The following is an 18,734-nucleotide window of genomic DNA, read 5'->3' on the forward strand; positions in this document are numbered from 1 at the left end:
GACCAATGCTTGGCGTCTTATTTATAACGGCCCCAGGGATGCCATTCTCTCCCAGTGAACTGGCCACCTCTCTTTCCAACAATAGTCCACACTGTCCTCGAGAGCCATAAATTATCTTCTAATATTAAATGCAACTGTCAGTGGATAGTCTACATTGTGAGACCCGTTCCAATACTCCATCTTCACATGGGACGGCCCACCTTTGAGTGATGCAGGGTTATAATGTGTCCTAAAAAGGCTTGAGGTTCTGAAGCCCTGGTGACAAGGCTCCTATATAAATACAGGACAGGTGAACTGGCCGCTCACTCTCTTATTTTCTATCGCTCGAGGGAGCAAGTTTTCCAGGCCTCTTGTGCAAGCTCTCCTGGGTGAGTCTACTTCAATGGATGGTTTATTTTAAACAGGTTGTTGGACTACAGCAGATAGCGTAGTGAAGATTGGCTTTTGGATATTTGGAATGTTAGTTCATTCAAATTTGAAAATTCGAATCCAAACCTGTATGTCTTGGTGGAACAAAAATTGAGATATTTTGAAGAACTTTTTATCCATACACTACCATTCAAACTTTGACCCTTGATCAAGAAATGAGCATACTAGAATGATTTCTGAAGGATCGTGTGACATCAAAGACTGCTGAAAATTCAGCTTTGCCATCACAGGAATAAATTAAATTTAGAATATATTAAAATAGAAAACTGTTATTTTAATTTGTAATAATATTTTACCATATTAATGTTTTTACTGGATTTTTGATCAAATAAATGCAGCATGCTTGAGTATAAGAGACTTTCAAAAATCTTAGTGACCCCAAACTTTTGAACAGTAGTGTATATTGAAAGTCAGTGACTTTCACTGAATCACTTCAAATCATATTCCGCAGAAGAAATAAAGTCATACAGGTTTGGAACAACATGAGGGTGTTGCCAGAATTTCCATTTTTGAGCGAACTATCCTATTAATAATGAATTACTTAATGAATTATTTGTTACATACAGTACACAGTGGACCAATGAAATGCTTATATTTTGCATTTTAAAACAACTTCAAATACTGAAGCAGCGCTATAAAAATATTACAAACTAAAGCTTTTTATGCTCAACTCAAGATATCAAATAAATAATAAAATATGCATTATTTATAGCATACAGTGAGTCTGCCGTAGGGAGGGTAGGTCTTAACTGAAGATGTCAGAAAAGCTCTTTTTAAGCACAGAAGATGAATCATTTACATTTAGCTTCAAGTGCTACATGAATTCAACAAGCAAAGACAAGTATTTAATAGGCATGAGAAAATCCTTCTGCTTTTAAATGGATATGTCATGTGTTTGCATCCGTGCCATTTGTGTTCAAACACCAGCTGTCTAAGCAAACATGTGTGATGAGGAAGAGACCACCGCTCTGGTGTGCGACAATGGCTCAGGTCTGGTGAAGGCCGGCTTTGCCGGGGATGATGCTCCCAGGGCTGTGTTTCCCTCCATTGTGGGCCGACCTCGCCATCAGGTGAGACGACAAAGTTTATTCACGTCAACTGGTGCTTAGTCTTATTTTGATCCAGTCAGTAAAGCACCTCTTAAGTCACAGTACTTATGCTTTGACCCGTAAAGGCAATACTCTGCTAGCATCAATCCTTGCTTCAAATGTTAATAAGCAAACATTAATTCTAGAAAAGGAGTGTGAATGAGCTACAGTATGTAAATCAAATGTAGAATCGAAATGTGTGGATTGTGACTGAAAGCTTGCATTATGGTTCTTTAGGGTGTCATGGTCGGTATGGGTCAGAAAGACAGCTATGTAGGAGACGAGGCCCAGAGCAAGAGAGGCATCCTCACCCTCAAATACCCCATTGAGCATGGCATCATCACCAACTGGGATGATATGGAGAAGGTAGACCATACAATTATTTACTTTTAAGGAGCAAAGTGCGGTCACAAAATTCCCTTGTCTATTGTCAGTAGTGTAGGGATCTATGGAGCACATCTCACACTGAAGTCAAACAAAATAACTTTCCGTTGGTCAACGAGGCAAATTCACAAGAACAACTAGAACCCATTGCAAAATCTGTTGAAACCTTTCACCTTCACACAAAATTTTCAATCACTTTGATTCCAGTTAAAATGAATGGATTTCTATGGAGTTACAATTGTGCCAAAAGCTCGGTTTTATGCTTCTCAAGTTATCACTCGATAAACGTTCTGCAACATCCAGATAAACAAATAGAATGTTTAGATTTTTTTCAATGAGTTTTCTAAAATCTTTATCTATATTGTACAATGTTCTGCATTTTAGAAAGATGGTGTGAAAACTCCTTATTGAAAAAATAAAAACAGGTATCCAGGTAAACAAATGAATGTGTAGATTTTTTTCAATAATGAGTTTTCTTAAACCTTTAGATTAATTTATGTTTCTGATCTATAAACTTGAATGAATCTATAATCCTCATGTTTCATCTTCATTTTTTGTTAAAATATTCAGAGTTTGAGCCTACGTTAACACTAGTGCATTTTCGTTTAAAAAAGCATAACTTTTGCAATGGTTATGCCTGTCATTTCCACAACTCTGCCATTTTCGACCCTCGAAAAATGGAGACTTTTGAAAATGCTGCACATCCTGTTTTAGTTTGAAAAATTTGGGGTTGTGTTTCAGTGTAAACGGACCAAAATGGAAACTTTTGAAAATGATGGCGTGGTTGCCTACATTTTCTCTCCATAGATATGTATAGGTACATTCCCCATTCGACTGCTCCAAGCATGTCGACGCCATCTCAATAATAGGGAAACTAGCTATACGTATCTATGGTTGTACCTGCATGAATGGTCATGTGACATACGTTTTCGGTTGTGTAGTGTGGGTGGAGATCATTTCTGAAACACAGTGAAAACGCCAGTGTAGACGAGGATCGTTTTCATTTTTAAAACGCTGTTTCAATACGAAAACACACTACTGTAAACAGGGACTGAGATAGATGGTGAGAAAACAAATTCTTAAAAAAATGTAAATGTTCTGTTTGTTAACCTGGATAGCTGTAAAATGTGTTGCAGAACATTCACTGAGAACATTAACAAGGAGGACAACACAAATTTGAACCAAAACAAACAGAAACAGTAGACATTCGAGTTGACAGTTTTTTGGCACAAACGGAAAGCTATCATTTTTGGAAACAGCCTTTACACAACAGAACACGATAACAGAAAAAGACAACATAAAAAAACACATACATCAACGTATATAAATTTATCTTACGAAGTACGCAATGAATGTAGACATGGATCGTTGACCTTTTGACACAAATGCAATCCCATACATTTTGCTCGTGAAAATTTGCCAAATAATGGTAAATGTGACCAGTGTTTCTCCATATATAATGAAAAATGCAATATTATTTTCTCAGATCTGGCACCACACCTTCTACAATGAGCTCCGTGTGGCTCCTGAGGAACATCCCGTCCTCCTGACTGAGGCTCCTCTGAATCCCAAGGCCAACAGGGAAAAGATGACCCAGGCAAGTCCTTTGAAGACTTCAGAATCATGGCATTAATGGTCTTATGCCCATAATATTAAAATATGTTGGTTTCTATTTGTATTTCAGATCATGTTTGAGACCTTCAATGTTCCGGCTATGTACGTTGCCATCCAGGCTGTCCTCTCACTGTACGCCTCTGGCCGTACCACAGGTTAGCGTCTACGTCATTGACTATACAGTAGTTGCTCTAAACTGCGTCTATGTGTTTTTTTTTTTTTTCATGCTTTTATATGCTCCAGGTATTGTGCTGGACGCTGGTGATGGTGTGACCCACAATGTGCCCGTATATGAGGGTTACGCCCTTCCACATGCCATCATGAGACTGGATTTGGCCGGCAGAGACCTGACTGACTACCTGATGAAAATCCTGACTGAGAGAGGCTACTCGTTCGTCACAACTGGTCATTTACCTCACTCTCTGCAGTCTTCACATAAATTATACTGGTTTGCACTCACTTACTAGATTGCAAACTTAGTGTTAAATGTAAAATATTGATTCATTTGGACTATTTTATACACCTTTTTCTTCCTGTAAAAAATGTGCCATTCTTAAATTCTATGGGTATGGCTTCCGGTCTCATCCATGTCCAACTATTTTAGCCGCACAAAACAATTTGTATCGCTACTTGATATTGAAAATTAGTGTGTCTTACCATATTATTTGAATGTATTCTTAATTATGAACACACTGGTTTATAATGCAAACATTTTTACCGTTTACTACACGTTACTATTCTTCTCCTTATTTTCCTATAGTGGCTAATGAACCGGAAGTCTTGCCCATAGGCTTACTTCCGAGTTGAAGAAGAGGTGGATAGTCTCGCAAGTGTTCTAGTTTCACCGTTTAACGCTGTAATGAAATGTCCATTAGCTGAACAGCACCACCTTTTGGTTAACGCTGGTATCTGCGGTTAAAAGTGAATTGAACCAGCTGCTGTTTTTTAATAATTAAAAAGCATTTAATACCTTTCTAACTCCCTATTACAGCCGAGAGGGAGATTGTTCGTGACATTAAGGAGAAGTTGTGCTACGTGGCTCTTGATTTCGAGAATGAAATGGCCACCGCAGCCTCCTCCTCATCGCTGGAAAAGTCCTACGAGTTGCCCGACGGTCAGGTCATCACCATCGGTAACGAGAGGTTCCGCTGCCCCGAGACCCTCTTCCAGCCCTCTTTCATTGGTCAGTTTCTCAGTTGTTCATTTCAGTATATGTACATTATTCATCGCCTCCGCCTTGTACTCCTTGGTTCTGCTTTATTTACCTAATGCAAAATATTATTGGAATTTATATCACAATTAGAATGATTTCTAATGGGAACTTCTGTATAGGATTAAAATAGCCTATGTACTGTAGCATAACTTAGACTAAAATAGTTTAGAACATAATTCTCTAAAGGAGGATGTTTCCTAAAGGATCAAATATCCCTGCAGTACTGTACATTGATCAGAATGTAGAGATACATGATTGTAAAACTCTAGTTCTGCTGTGAATCTCAGCTGCCTATGAGGCATCTGATAAAGATTATGTAATATCCAACTAAAAATCTAACAAGAGTAAAAACAAATCATAATTCTAAAATTATTTTTCAGGAGCAAAAAAAATATTTTTACATTATTCTTATTTGATTTGATTATTTTATTTTATTTTATTTTATTTTATGTTTTTAGATGATTCTTATTATATTTGATTAGGATAAATATATCTTCCTAGAAAAATCCAATTAATATTTATAAAATAAAAAAAATATTTAAAATAACTTAATAAAGAGTAACCATTTTATTTTTTATTTTAATTATTATTTTATATAATTATTTTACTTTGGATTATCCTTTTATAATTGGATCTAAGTTATTTTAATAAATGTTCATATCAGAATGCATTGATTATTTATAAAATAATAAAATGATTTTAAATACAAATAATTTAAGAGTAACAATTCTACTTCCTCGATTATTGCAGCAGGTTATAATAATAATAATAATAATAATAATAATATATAATATATATATATATATATATATATATATATATATATATATATATATATATATATATATATATATATATATTTCATATATTTTAGATTATTATTTAATTAGAGTAGGATTAGATCTAAAATATGAGATATGTTTCCAAAGTAATCCAATAATTATTTTTGTCTGTCGTGTTTTCTCACAAGAAAAAAAAAATTTCACTAATTATTTTGCTGGTCAACCATAAATTATTTAATTGGCACAATCAAGTAGCTCTTGAGAAGACAACATTTGTTATGTGGACATAACAAGAAAACATGTTTACATTCCTGTAGGTTTCTTCTTAATGATAGACTGTAGATTGTTTTGTTTTTTTTTAAATCAATTATTTGTGTAAGTTTCTAGCAATTTTGAAACAAGGCCTACACTTAACCACTAAGCCCACACTCAAAATATATTCTCCCGTTTGAGCCTTTGCCAAGCCTACATTCCCACTGATGAAAAATTCATGTTATTAATAATTCTCAATCATTTACAAACCAGTCTATGCACAGCAACAGAATTAAACCCACCTTCCATGGGCACAGCGAAGCGGTCAAGTTTCCCACTGAGAAAAATTCAACCAACTGCATTTTTAGAGCTTATTCATACATTACAGTGCACTTTTAGGAGAGGTGACACAGTGACAGATCACCTTTTATCAGGAACTAATTAGGAGTGTTTCAGTATATGGCCAAAGGCTGAGGGGCTATTTATGGTGTACACGGTTCTTAGTCTTGACATTGTACATCAATCACTGTTTCCTTATCCAGTGGAGCTGATAGGACAATGGCTAACCAGCAGTTCTTCCCTTAATGAAATCAGAGCTATTATGTAATCGTGAATTAGCATGGTACTGCATATGTAATGTATTTAAATAGAAGTATGTTTCATGTATAGTACCATTCATCATCTAAATTACATTGTCTGTAGGTATGGAGTCTGCTGGTATTCATGAGACCACTTACAACGGCATTATGAAGTGCGACATTGACATTCGTAAGGATCTGTATGCCAACAATGTACTGTCTGGCGAGTACCCACCATGTACCCTGGTATCGGTGACAGGATGCAGAAAGAGATCACAGCTTTGGCTCCCAGCACCATGAAGATCAAGGTACAGTTTTTTTTTTATTATTATTATTATTATTATTATTATTTTTTTTTTTTTTTTTTACATTAACATTTTATTTTATGTGTAGATTAATTTTATGTTTAAATGTCCAAAGTAAATATGCAGAACCAATGTATTCGTATTAATATATATATATATATATATATATATATATATATATATATATATGACACAAAAAATAATTAAGTAATCATTCATCTAGAAAATAATGAGGGAAAATAATGAAGGAAAAATATTTAATGTTTTAATAATACAAAATAATGAATGAAAAATTAATATTTTAATAATAATAATTTTAATTAATATGGGATTAAAATAGCCTATGTAGCATAACTTAGACTAAAATATTTTAGAACATAATTCTCTAAAGGGGGATGTTTCCTGAAGGATCAAATATCCCTGCAGTACTGTACATCAATCAGAATGTAGAGATACATGATTGTAAAACTCCTGTAATTCTCCTGTGAATTTCAGCTGCCTATGAGGCATCTGATAAAGATTATGTAATATCCAACTAAAAATCAAACAAGAGTAAAAATGAATCATAATTCTAAAATAATTTTTCAGGAGCAAATAGTTATTGTATTTAACTTTTTATTTTTACATGATTCTTATTTGACTCAATTATTTTATTTGATTAGATAATTATAAATAGATAATTATATTTGATTAGGATAAATATGTCATCCTATAAAAATTTAATAATTTAAAATAACTTAATAAATAGTTACCATTAAATTATTTTTACTTTATTTATTTCTTTAAATAAAATTATCTAATTGGAATATTCATTTCCACAATGTTGTTTTATTGTTTTGCAATTTGTAATGATTTGTTTGTTGTTGATAATAATAATAATGATGATGATGATAATGACAATGATGATAATTATTGTAAACGATAATGTTGGTGGTGATGACTAAAAATCATTATATTTATTTTCCTTTGTCCATTACAGATGATTGCCCCTCCTGAGCGTAAATACTCTGTCTGGATCGGCGGCTCCATCTTGGCTTCCCTGTCTACTTTCCAGCAGATGTGGATCAGCAAAGATGAGTACGAGGAGGCCGGACCCTCAATTGTCCACAGGAAGTGCTTCTAAATCCCTCCTCTTTCATTCTCCTCTGTCCTGGACTCTCCTTCTAGCCTTTGCACCATGTCACGTCTTGTGTTTGTACTGCGGACGTTTGTTTCAAGTTCCCCTGTACAAGGATTCACATCTACAGCCACAATGAATTGTTCAATAAATACATTTACATATTTTCAATAAATTTCTCTTTGTATTTATGCTATTTCTTAGACACAAATTGACAGTATGTTCTTCAGCTTTCAAGTTTGAGATCATTCTTCATCAAGGCCACCGGATGGCAGACTGCTGCTGTGATATTACCATGAAACGCCCTTGAGATCAGTGTACTAACTTGCTTAAGAATTTATGCTAAATACCTTGCTCAAACCTGCTTATAACCACATTATAATATAATTTGATCATCTGAACCAAAACGCCCATTTAATCTAACAATAAAGCAGATTGGATCCTGCCCTCTAAGGGTTTTACTGTAATCATCAATAGCCCTAAATACTTGATGACGATAAGAAAACAGGTCAGTTTAATGTAGGCCAGATGCGCAGCTGATACTTTCTGGCTAAGCAACAGAATAGTACACTGTGTCTCACAGCTGAAACCTACCAATCTAGGGCAAAAATATTGGAGGTAAAGTATATTATTGCAGTAGCATCTATTATCGAATCAGTGTGAAAACAGCTTGTTTTAAAACTTTGTTTAAATACTCTTCAAATCCCTCTAGAAGCATCCTGTTACATATTATTCATCTGTAGTCGGCTTTGGAGACAAAAAATCCAGAAATGAACCATAAAAAGTTTCAAACGCTGGCTCCTTAAAGGAATAGTTTACCCATAAATGAAAATCTGATGAAAATGTATTCATCCTCAGGCCTTCCAAGCTGTAGATTAGTTTGTTTCTTCATCAGAACAATTTGGAGAAATTTAGCATTACATTACTTGCTCACCAATGGATCCTCTGCAGTCAATGGGTGCCGTCAGAATGAGAGTCCAAATAGCTGATAAAAACATCACAATAATCCACAAGTAATCAACACGATTCCAGTCCATCAATTAACATCTTATGAAGTGAAAAGCTGTGTGTTTGTTAGAAACAGATCCATGATTAGGGTGTTTAACTTTAAAATTGTTACTCCTGGCTAAAATTTGGTCTCTTATTTGGACTCTCATTCTGACGGCACCCATTCACTGTAGAGGATCTGTTTTCTTAATTGTTTGTGTGAACTAGTACATCCAAAAAGATTTGGACTGTTTGACTTTGTTCTGCGGAACACAAAATAAAATATCTTTTTAAAATATGATTATTAATATTTTTTTTGTCCATAAAATAAAAGATAATGGGGTCCAAATTAACGCTAGACCCCAATGTTCTGTAAAATGTCATCTTTTGTGCTTAGCAGAAAAAAGAAATTCATACAGGTTTGGAACGACATAAGGTTGAGTGAATGGCTCCGGTCTATGTACAGTATCACCTCCAGTTTCTAATTATAACAAGGAGACCCAGTTTTGTGGGTTCTGGACGATGTGGGTTGTAAAGGGTGTACAGTAGGAGAGGGTTAAGAAGCCTGACTTATTACTGCAGACACTGCCCCACTTCTGACTGACGGAGAAATCAAAGACAAATGAAGGTGGAGACATCTAGGAGGTTACAGTGATTAATGCATCTAGACAACAAGAGAAAGAGAGAGAAATAGAGAGAGGGAGGGGAAGAAAAAGAAAAGGAGAGTAGGCTCAGATCCATTATGAAATCTATTCATGCTTATTAAAATCTTATTTCGCTGCTCCTTTATTTCGCACACAATGCAGCACATTCATTACTAGTGAAGAACATTGCAATCTTCTAGTGTTTGGCTCAGGTTCGGAAGTGCTGCTCAATTGCCCACTGTGTGTATGATTACTGATACAGACCAAACTTTCTGATTGTATGTATTGATTAAATGCAAGTGTTTGCTAATTAATCCCTTCCTACACAGCAGTGAATCTGTCATGCTGAGAGGAGGCAGATATCAATCCTGCCACTTTAGATTTTCAGCTCCTACATATGATACACTTCTTGCAGTATACATTATAGCTATCTATTATACGTTGTACATTCTATCTATCTATCTATCTATCTATCTATCTATCTATCTATCTATCTATCTATCTATCTATCTATCTATCTATCTATCTATCTATCTATCTGTCTGTCTGTCTGTCTGTCTGTCTGCCTATCTATCACTACATGTCTATCTATCTATCTATCTATCTATCTATCTATCTATCTATCTATCTATCTATCTATCTATCTATCTATCTATCTATCTATCTATCTATCTATCTATCTATCTATCTATCTATCTATCTCTCTGTCTGTCTGTCTGTCTGTCTGTCTGCCTATCTATCACTACATGTCTATCATCTATCTATCTATCTATCTATCTATCTATCTATCTATCTATCTATCTATCTATCTATCTATCTATCTATCTATCTATCTATCTGTCTGTCTGTCTGTCTGTCTGTCTGACTGTCTGTCTGTCTGTCTGTCTGTCACTACATATCTATCTGTCAGTCTGTCCATCTATCTATCACTACATGTCTGTCTGTCTATCTATCTATCTATCTATCTATCTATCTATCTATCTATCTGTCTGTCTGTCTGTCTGTCTGTCTGTCTGTCTGTCTGTCTGACTGTCTATCTCATAGACTGTAAAAAATCTAGTCTGTCTGTCTGTGCCTGTCTGTCTTTCACTACATATCTGTCTGTCTGTCTGTCCATCTATCTATCACTACATGTCTATCTATCTATCTATCTATCTATCTATCTATCTATCTATCTATCTATCTATCTATCTATCTATCTATCTATCTATCTATCTATCTATCTATCTATCTATCTATCTATCTACCTATCTATCTATCTATCTATCTATCTATCTATCTGTCTGTCTGTCTGTCTGTCTATCACTACATATCTATCTGTCAGTCTGTCATCTATCTATCACTACATGTCTATCTATCTATCTATCTATCAGTGTTTTATCTATCTATCTATCTATCTATCTATCTATCTATCTATCTATCTACCTATCTATCTATCTATCTATCTATCTATCTATCTATCTATCTATCTATCTATCTGTCTGTCTGTCTGTCTGTCTATCACTACATATCTATCTGTCAGTCTGTCATCTATCTATCACTACATGTCTATCTATCTATCTATCTATCTATCTATCTATCTATCTATCTATCTATCTATCTATCTATCTATCTATCTATCTATCTGTCTGTCTGTCTGTCTGTCTGTCTATCACTACATATCTATCTATTCAGTCTGTCATCTATCTATCATCTTTGTTATACCATTATATCTATCATTCTATCAATGATAAAATGCATCTATCTATCTATCTATCTATCTATCTATCTATCTGTCTGTCTGTCTGTCTGTCTATCACTACATATCTGTCTGTCTGTCTATCTATCTATCTATCTATCTATCTATCTATCTGTCTGTCTGTCTGTCTGTCTGTCTATCTATCTATCTATCTATCTATCTATCTATCTATCTATCTATCTATCTATCTATCTATCTGTCTGTCTGTCTGTCTGTCTGTCCTGTCTGTCTATCTGTCTATTGTGTGTCTATCTATCATCTATATTTACGTTTATCAGAGTCAGCCTTCAGGAGAGGAGTGTAACAGAGTTTAACAGACTTCGGGACTGTAATGGTATCAGAAGGGACATGTAAAACGATCATCTATGGTCTATTTTAGGTACAATACTAAAACATTTACATGAACGATCATGAAATAATAATTTTAAAACAAACGTATAATATATTCAAATGTCTTTTTTTAAATCGGAAATGCTTCAAACCCCCAATTCAAACGTTGTCCCATACCAGGTGCGCTCAGCCCCGCCTGCATTAGTAAACCCCTCTAGTGCTGGATCCGCTGGTCAGAAGAGCCCCTGAATCCAGCGCTAACATTTTCTGCCTCCCCTTGCGTGTGCTGCGCGCTCGGGTCGATGTTGCGCATTTAACACTGTCCACACATGCGGAATACACAGTCCTCTTCCCCCGAAGAAGTGCTAAAGGGGTCACTCCCATCTCTGTTCGGAATACTCGACAAACGCGAGCGATTCTACGGAGATTTCTATTCCTTTGGACAAAGGATAAAGAACCAAAGAAAGGGAAAAGTGCGCTGAATGCTGTAAGTACGCACCTTTGTTTTCTCTCCACTACACGTCCGTTTTGTCCCTGCAGTTTTCTCATTATCGAATGCAGTTTTCATTATAGGTTTATTGACTTTAAAGGCAAAGATGAGGAACTTCTAAGTTTGTATTGTCGGAGAGAACCCACATTTGACGAGCTGTGATGCTGGAGATGTGAGGCTGGTGACGGACAAGCTTATGGCAACTTCCCCTGTATCTCAGACAGACCGATCAAATGCGTTTTGTCATGCTGTGCTGCTTCTATAGTCAACCCATGGGGTGTATAGAATCTGAAAAAGATGTTTAGACATAAATATTCATTTGCACTTGAAAAATCAATGATTTTCTTCTGTGAGATCGATCATTAAAAGGTTGGTCTAATGATCTCTGTATTATGGGGAAGCAAAAACGATCCCCAAAGTTTAGAGACCTTTATATACAAGAAGGAGAGGGGAAAAAGTCTCTTGGCAAAAACATCTGTGATGTGAAGCCTATCTAATCAGTAAAATTTGTTGAGAAATATTCTTTGATAACATCTTATCAAATGTAACAAAGTTTTAGTGCTATAAAGAAGTTTAGGCGTACTTGATAAATATGAAACACTGAATTGATATTAATATGAAATAATGATTTGCTTTTTTTTGTTGTATTACTTAAGGACGAAAGACGGGCAGCTATGAAACATAAGATGAGGTCAGATATACAGCGTTGCCATGGGCAACGGTCATTATTGGGAAATAATGAACAACCAAGAATCAATTCTTCCAGAGAGTCAACTGAATTACAGCAGCTGAGTTTTACACAAGTACCCTGAAATTAATTTTCCTCAAAAATTAACAAAATTATTATTTTTTTAAATATAAATTTTACATGTAGATATTGGAAAAGTGGCCAAATTTTGGCTGATTTATCAGTTTAGCCATTAGATCAGTCTTTAACTAACACAAATAAACATATTTTGTGGAAGAATAGTGATGCAAAGTGATATCAAAAACCAATGTATTGGACTATAACTAATGGAGATAAACACGTATGCAGGAACACAAGTGATGCAAAATGGAAAGCAGTAGACTATAGTGGTTATTTTTCTGCATATACTTGGAAATACCCTGTTTATTAAAGAAAACAAAACCCAAAAAATGATGTTTGTAAAATTCAAAGCTGAAGTGTCTCCAGCATCCCTTGGGAACTTAAAATCCTCCAGGAGATTTGACAATAATTTATGTGCCTCTTAAAAGAGTTTTTAGGTCAGCATTATTCAGACACGCCACATTATGCGCAGATTCCGGTTTTCTCCCATCCACTGCTAGGGTACTGCTGGTCTCATGGGCTTTCCAACCTGCGACTCCATAGCAACGGAAAAGAGCGATTCCACTAGTGACACTTCTCAGGGCCGCCAGAGCCACAATCCATTGTATCTTCCTTGATAAGTATCAGGAGACTTTAAAAGACATCTAGCCTTAACTCAACCACTCAGCGTCCAGTGGCTTTATCAGTACATTCAGCAATTGTTCCGGTTTCAAAATTTCCTAAATCCAGATGTTTTGATATGAAACCGAATCTCATGATGAAAATTTCTCTTTGGTTATCTCCAAAAACTGTATAGCAAAGGCTAAGTTTAGGACTACAGGAGATGTCAGAAGACAGGAAATCAACCTCAGCTTTCAAGTTGACGTACACTGACTGCTCCGTTCAGCAAATTCTGCCTTTGCTGCTGCCATCTCAGCCTACCGTACTTCAGCAACATGTCAAGATGTGATTTTCCTCTCAAGAGTCCTAATAAATACATCAGAGCTCTCTTTTCGTTTCTGTGGCATTCAGTGGGGCTTTTGACCAATGTGCGATATTCAAAACACAATGAGTTTGATTGCTGTTGTGATTGAGCATAAAAGATTCCAGGCAGATTGCCTGCAGAAAACGGTAATTAGAAGACAAACAACATTATCAGTATTGTGAGGCATCTTCAGCACGCCGGTCAAGGGTTCTGCTTATAACAAATAGGAGCTGCAGCTGTGCAGCTGTGCGGCTGAGCGGCTGTGGTGATCTATCCATTACAGGGATGGGGTTGGAAGCTTTCTGTCATCCTGTGTCCCACTGAGATAAGAAGCAGAGAGGAGGATTTTAGCAGACTGGATTTGCAGCCACACACTGTCCACTTCAGGCTTCTAAGCGATTTATGTACATAAGCAAGCCCAAAAGATGATTCCAGGACTCCGTCTGTGACGGTCTGTCTGGTTTATAGCAGCTGTAGTGTTGGAGAGTAACTAACTAAAAGTAGGAGACATATAAGTGTTCAAGTACAAGCTACTCTTTCCACGTCTGTGCTGAGGGAATTATCAAATATACTCACCCAAACAGTTCTTTCTCTCTTGATATCTCACACTGTGTGCAGCATTTGGAAGTCCAATTTATTCTAGTGAATCGGTTCATTTCAAATGGTCACTTCTCTCATAGAGTTTGAAAGTCAAATACATTTCAGTGAGTCAGTGAGTCCTAAACGGTCCTCATGTAGTGTTTCAAAGTCGATTCACTATAGTGAACCGGTTCGTCCTAAATGATCCACAATGTTACCCTGGAGCACAAAACCAATCATAAGTAGCATGGGTATATTTGTAGCAATAGCCAACAATACATTATATGGGTTAAAATGATTGATTTTGCTTTTATGCCAAAAATCATTAGGATATTAAGGAAAGATCATGTTCCATGAAGATATTTTGTAAGTTTCCTATCAATAAACGTAATTTTTTCATTCTTTATATATTTATTTATTATAGATATTTATATATCAGTGTTAAAGGAGTTACTAAATTTACCAGTTGTAAGTTAGCTTTTATTATCGCATTAGTGTATCATCAAACTCGCAGGTGCAAAGAAACCTCAAAGTTAGGCAAAATATCAATTAAACAAATGAACGAAGGATCAGAAACGGGGCACTTAGCCTACATTTGCCATAATGAAAAAGGGGATAATTGTGGATAAGTATGTAACACTGCGTTTTTTGTTGTTGTTGTTGATGATTTACTATACTGACTATACTGAAATTGTGTTGGAGATAGGAGAAATTACAAGTGTATAACGAGTCAGTTTTTACAATTTCAAGATATCAGGGGATGTCACGTCGGAGGTACACTGAACAATCAAAGCAATGCAAAGCAAATAAGCAATGCGTACATATAATGTAGGAAGACTGTAGAGAGGACGTCAGTAGGAAAACAAAGCTAAATAGGGTGTTTATGTTTTATATATATAAAGCACCTCTTCAAATTGAACAGTTACCTTAATTTATTGTGAACCCCTCATTGTTTTATGCCATCTACTGTAAATGTCTCTTGTTAAATTATTAATGGTCGTAGTTTTATTTATAAAACATTGTGTTTGTATTTAGTACACAAATGCAGAGCATTAAACTACAGAGCACTTTTTAACAGTTCAGAGAATTTGAGATAAACAAAAACAACAATACAGAGTGAGAAATAAAAAAATTGCATAAGTAACTTTAGTGCTATTTTTGTGTTTATCTGCTTCAAAGTACAATTAGATTGGAGCATGGCAAACTACAGCTGAGTAGCCATTTTTCAAATGAATGAACATAAGTGCATTTCATTAAGATCTGATGGCTTCATTATTATATTATATGCACTTCAGTTAAGGACCGTCATGTACTTGACAACACGTGGAGTGAAGGAATCAATAAATGGAGCCCCTAAATTGATTTAATTTTCCCTAGAGAGTGAGCGGTTGAATGGATGGATGAATAAAAAGATGAGAACCTCTCTGAGGAACAATATACTGCCATTGTTTGTACTCTGCTGATATGGTGTAAAGCAGTGGCGGTCCTCCGGGGGCAATAATTGTTCCCCGTATTGACTTGCGGATTCCTGGATGAGCTCAGATTGACTGTAGCCCATGGGAGGGGTTAGATGACATGTTGTGATGGAACTGGGCCTTGGTTCTCATTTATTTTTCATCAGCTTCACCTCACTTGTTTATAACGCTGATTTTCAGACAGCTCCAAAACTGCTTTGCTGTGATTCTACTAGTCTCGCACCACCGTGTATATTTGAGCCCCAGTCTTGCCCTATTTTACAGCTGCGTGGTGATGCCGTGAAGTCACCAGGGGTAAGGCAAGCGGACACAGATCCAGGCCAGCCTGTCCCCCTTTCGCTCTCCCTCTCTTTTCGCCTCTGTATGACACTTTTCTCTCTGTCTATTCCTCCGTCTCGCTCCCTCGCTCTCATACTCTCCTGCTCCTCTGAGTCCCACAGCTCTGTTTCTCTCCTCTCTTCTCTGTGGTTTACTGATTGGCCCAGATGAAACCCACACTTTAGTTACCCTTCTCCTTCCAGACAGCTCACAGAAGCAAGCGTCACTTCTATTGCTCATTCAAATATAGCATCTAATGGCTGTGGATAGGAATGATAGCGCACACCATTGGGTTTATTGAGGAGAGCTGTCCTATTTCTTTTCTAAGCAATTGGACTTAGGATTGTCGCCTGGCAGATGATAAAATGGGCAAGAAATCCCTTTGAAGGAGGGAGCCGAGCCATATTTGCAGACCAGTATTTTAAATACTTTAAAATTTGTTATGGAGCTATTTATATGTGAAATAATTCTTTTAGTTTTGTTGTTGAAACCTAGTGTATTTAGATTGATTCAGTGATGATAAATATATTTTGCCTTTATTTTACACTTATTTACACTACGGTTCAGAAGTTTGGGGTTAGTAAGATTATTTTGATTTTTCTGAAAGAAGTCTCTTATGCTCAACAAGGCTTTGTTTCTTTTTTTATTACACCTAAAATAGAAATATTGTGAAATGGCATAATTAGTTTTGTTTTAATCATGTTATGATTTTTCTGTCTAATTAAGCGTAATCACCTGCAAAATTTTCCTCTCTGATTATTTTCCCTGTTAGTGTTTAGATTTTATATATATATATATATATATATATATATATATATATATATATATATATATAATATTAGGATTTTCACTGTTTTTCATAGAGAGTATGTTAAATTATATGATAAATATACTAAATCTGGAAAGTAGATGAGGTAGAAAAATAAAACATTCATATGAGTTGATGTTCTCTTGATTTGTGCTTATATGAAAGTGCAATAATTCTGGAAAAATTTAAAAAGAAATTTCCAAAATGACAATAATCATCATTTTTGAGCAAAATAATTGCGATTCTCAGTTTAACCATTGTCATTCAGCACTATTTTGTGAAATATTTGAATCATTTTAAATAACCAATTTCTACTTTAATGTTTCAAACATAATTTATTCCTGTTATGGCGAAGCTGAATTGTCAGCATCATTACTCCATCTTAAATTACAAATTAAGTCATTATTCTTCAAAAATCATTCTAATATTCTGATTTGGTGCTCCAATAAATAAATAAATAAATAATATTTAAAAAAGAATAGTTTAATATTTTTTTGGTTAATATATATTATATATATATATATATATATATATATATATATATATATATATATATACAATTTTATTTTAACAGCTTAATATTTTATTTTAATACAGACTTGAGTATGGACTCTTTTGATCTGCAGTCACCTGTAACATACAAGCAATGCTGTAGAAACCATGTAGAACACTGTAGCAACGCCTTGGCAACTGTCCTAGCATTATAATGATTGCTAGTTTTGCATGAGCAAGCACTAAAATCTAGTTACTGCTCCTTTTTTGTTTTACGAGGATGGGATTTGGGTCTAGGAATTGCTATATTGCAAAAAGTAAATAAATAAACCCAAGAGCTTTTGATGCAACATTCACAGCACTTTTTGATGAGAAGTAAATTGGTTATGAAATATTAATGGTTGTGCATGGTTTAAATTAAGAATGGTACAGTATTAGATGCTTCTCTTATGAAAACAAACACTGTTTATGAGAAGGTTCAGCTCTCGGAGAGCTGTCAGTTCCTGGTACTGTCCATGTTTCTGAAACAGCAAGTTTGACTGCCCTCAGGCAGGCTTTTGGAAGAGAGCTACCCAGTGTTCACAGCTACTGCTGCTGTAAAATGATACAGTGACTATGTGGAAGTGAACTAAGCTTCATATGAGATGTTCCTCGACAAATCTCAGGAAGAAAAATCTTCTGTTGTTTTTCAGGATGTTAAGGTGGGCTTAATTCCCTCCTGAATCCTTCTTGTGTTCCTCTCTTTCTTTGATGAGCGTGGGATATTAAGTTATGAGGGCAAGATGCGTGTTTTAAGCCTCAAACATTATGACAGTTTATATAAACCTGCCATTTCTAAAATGCTTAATGCATCACTTCCATTAACGTTAACAATGCAAATGTGATTATAGTTGTCATGGCAACAGTGGCAGACATTCAGAGTCAATATTTTGGCTTTACCTTTAATAAATAATTGCTGTAATGAAAAGGCATCGGGCTTTGTGTTTTTGAAGTTAACAGGGAAAATGCAAAACTTGAACTTATTAAATACAGTGAATTATGCTTCTAGGTCAGTATGTGCTAGTTTTTTTCTCTTTCTTGAGAATTATTGCCATATATTAGGAACTTGCAAACTAACCAAGTGGAATAAATAATTACCCAAAATACTCAGACAACAAAAGTGTCTCTGAACTAATAATGAAGTCTGAAAAACCAATGTATGATTTTGTAATCTAGTGTTTGGTTCTGCATGTATTTAATGTCCAAATATGAAATATAATGTATAAGTTAGCTGTGTTTGAAGCCATCATTACTGTAGATAAATGCATACCTGTAACCATTTTTTCTACATTACTATTGG

General features: G+C 35.3%; 1 protein-coding gene and 1 pseudogene across 3 annotated transcripts in view; both read left to right on the forward strand.

Annotated features, from left to right (window-relative positions):
• The first annotated feature begins 218 nt into the window (after positions 1-218).
• Positions 219-7,937, forward strand: LOC109080038 (annotated as a pseudogene).
• A 3,759-nt stretch (positions 7,938-11,696) lies between these two features.
• The window catches only part of LOC109050879 (SH3 and multiple ankyrin repeat domains protein 2-like), an 88,027-nt gene continuing 80,989 nt past the window's right edge, over positions 11,697-18,734 (forward strand). For all 3 annotated transcript variants that reach the window (XM_042753691.1, XM_042753692.1, XM_042753693.1), the window contains exon 1: positions 11,697-11,948. The gene's annotated coding sequence lies outside the window, so the exon portion shown is untranslated. The remainder of the gene's footprint in view (positions 11,949-18,734) is intronic.

Source organism: Cyprinus carpio, chromosome B25, assembly GCF_018340385.1.
Source record: "Cyprinus carpio isolate SPL01 chromosome B25, ASM1834038v1, whole genome shotgun sequence".
NCBI lineage: Eukaryota > Metazoa > Chordata > Actinopteri > Cypriniformes > Cyprinidae > Cyprinus > Cyprinus carpio.